This window comes from Salvelinus sp. IW2-2015, linkage group LG19 (assembly GCF_002910315.2).
Source record: "Salvelinus sp. IW2-2015 linkage group LG19, ASM291031v2, whole genome shotgun sequence".
NCBI classification, from domain to species: Eukaryota; Metazoa; Chordata; class Actinopteri; order Salmoniformes; family Salmonidae; genus Salvelinus; species Salvelinus sp. IW2-2015.
Genome location: NC_036859.1, coordinates 33,851,844 through 33,854,970, shown reverse-complemented (window position 1 = coordinate 33,854,970; position 3,127 = coordinate 33,851,844).

Genomic DNA, 3,127 nt, shown 5'->3' with positions numbered 1-3,127 from the left:
TAGGCTAATGCGATTAGCATGAGGTTGTAAGTAACAAGACAATTTCCCAGGACATAGACATATCTGATATTGGCAGAAAGCTTAAATTCTTGTTAATCTAACTACACTGTCCAATTTACAGTAGCTATCACAGTGAAATAATACCATGCTATTGTTTGAGGAGAGTGCACATGTAACAGTTTTGCTTCCGTCCCTCCCCCCGCTGCACACATCGACAACAGTCACCCTCGAAGCATCGTTACCTATAGCTCCACAAAAGCCGCGGCCCTTGCWKAGCAAGGGGAACAACTACTTCAAGGTCTCAGAGCGAGTGACGTCACCGATTGAAACGCTATTAGCATACACCCCGCTAACTAGCTAGCCATTTCACACTGGTTACACACAGTTATGAACTTGAAAAGTTATTAATAAACCAATTAGGCACATTTGGGCAGTCTTGATACAACATTTTGAACAGAATTGCAATRGTTCATTGGATCAGTCTAAAACTTTACACATACACTGCTGCCATCTAGTGGCCAAAATCTAAATTGCGCCTGGGCTAGAATAATACATTATGGCCTTTCTCTTGCGTTTCAAAATGATGGTACAAAAAAATAAAAAAAACGCATSTTTTTTTCTTTGTATTATCTTTTACCAGATCTAATGTGTTATATTCTCCTAAATTAATTTCACATTTCCACAAACTTCAAAGTGTTTCCTTTCAAATGGTATCAAGAATATGCATATCCTTGATTCAGGTCCTGAGCTACAGGCAGTTAGATTTGGGTATGTCATTTTAGGCGAAAATTGTAAAAAAAGGGGCGGATCCTTAAGAGTTATTTAAATATACATTTTCTAAAATGCATATTCCCATCGAAATGCAATGATTATGTTCTAAATATGTGTCAAAATATATATATACAGTACCAGTCAAAATTTTGAACACACCTACTCATTCCAGGGTTTATCTTTATTTTYTTAAATGTCTACATTGTAGAATAATAGTGAAGACGTCAAAACTATGAAATAACACATCAAATCATGTAGTGACCAAAAAAGTGTAAAACAAATCGAAATAGATTTTAGATTCTTCAAAGTAACCACCGTTTGCCTTGATGACAGCTTTGCACACTCTTGGCATTCTCTCAACCAGCTTCATGAGGTAGTCACCTGGAATGCATTTCAATTAACAGGTGTGCCTTGACGGAGAAATACGCCCTCAACCATCACACCTCTCCTCATGTTCACAGGTTGGAACCACACATGCGGGATCATCCGTTCACTCTAACTCTGCATCTCAACAAGACACAAAAATCTCAAATTTGGACTCATCAGACCAAGGGACAGATTTCCACCGGTCTAATGTACATTGCTTGTGTTTCTTGGCCGAAGCAAGTCTCTTCTTATTGGTGTCCTTTAGTAGTGGTTTCTTTGTAGCAATTCGACCTCAAGGCCTGATTCATGCAGTCTCCTCTTGAACAGTTGATGTTGAGATGTGTCTGTTACTTGAACTCTGTTAGCATTTATTTAGGCTGGCAAATCTAGTGTGCAGTTACATCTAATGAACTTATCCTCTGCAGCAGAGGTAACTCTGGGTCTTCCTTTCTTGTGGCGGTCCTCTGAGAGCTTGTTTCATTCCCTAGCACTTGAATGGTTTTTGTGACTGCACTTGAAGAAACTTTTCAAAGTTCTTGAATGTTCCGAGTTGACTGACCTTCATGTCTTAAAGTAATGATGGACTGTCGCGTTTCTCTTGCTTGATTTGAGCTGTTCTTGCATAATATGGACTTGGTATTTTACCAAATAGGGCTATCTTCTGTATACCACCCTTACCTTGTCACAACAAACTGACTGGCTCAAACACATTGAGAAGGAAGAAATTCCACAAATGAACATTTAACAAGGCACACCTGTTAATTGAAATGCATTCCAGGTGACTACCTCATGAAGCTGGTTGAGAGAATGCCAAGAGTGTGTGAAAGCTGTCATCAAGGCAAACGGTGGTTACTTTGAAGAATCTAAAATCTATTTCGATTTGTTTTACACTTTTTTGGTCACTACATGATTTGATGTGTTATTTCATAGTTTTGACGTCTTCACTATTATTCTACAATGTAGACATTTAAAAAAATAAGATAAACCCTGGAATGAGTAGGTGTGTTCAAAATTATTGACTGGTACTGTATATATATTTTTGACACATATTTAGAACATAATCATTGCATTTCGATGGGAAATATGCATTTTAGAAATGTATATTTAAATAACTCTTAGATCCGCCCCTTTTTTTACAATTTTCGCCGTAAAATGACATACCCAATCTAACTGCCTGTAGCTCAGGACTAGAATCAAGGATATTGCAATATTCTTGAATACATTTGAAAAGGAAACACTTGAAAGTTTTGTGGAATGTGAAATTAATTTAGGAGAATATAACAGCATTAGATCTGGTAAAGATGAATCAAGAAAAAAACATGCGTTTTTTTTATTTTTTTACCATCATTTTTGAAAGCAGAGAAAGGCCTAATAACTGTATTATTCTAGCCCAGCGCAATTTAGATTTTGGCACTAGATGGCAGCAGTGTATGTGTAAAAGTTTTTAGACTGATCCAATGACCATTGCAATTCTGTTCAAAATGTTGTATCAAGACTGCCCAAATGTGTCTAATTGGTTTATTATAACTTTTCAAGTTCAATAACTGGTGTGCTAACAGTGTGGAATGGCTTAGCTAGTTAAGCGGGGGTATGCTAATAGCGTTTCAAATCGGTGACGTCACTCGCTCTGAGACCTTGAAGTAGGTTGTTCCCCTTGTAAAAAGCGCAAGGGCCAGCGGCTTTTGTGGAGCTATAGGTAACGATGCTTCGAGGTACTGTTGTCGATGTGTCGAGCGGGGGGAAGGGAGGAAGCAAACTTTACATGTGACTCTCCTCTGTAAATCAATAGCATGGTATTATATTCACTGTGATAGCTATGTAAATTGGACAGTGTAGTTTGATTAACAAGAATTTAAGCTTTCTGCAAATCTAGATATGTCTATGGTCCTGGGAATTGTCTTGTTACTTACAACCTTCATGCTAATCGGATTAGCCTATGTTTAGCTCACCGTCCCGTGGGGACCCACCGATCCTGTAGCACTGGATACCC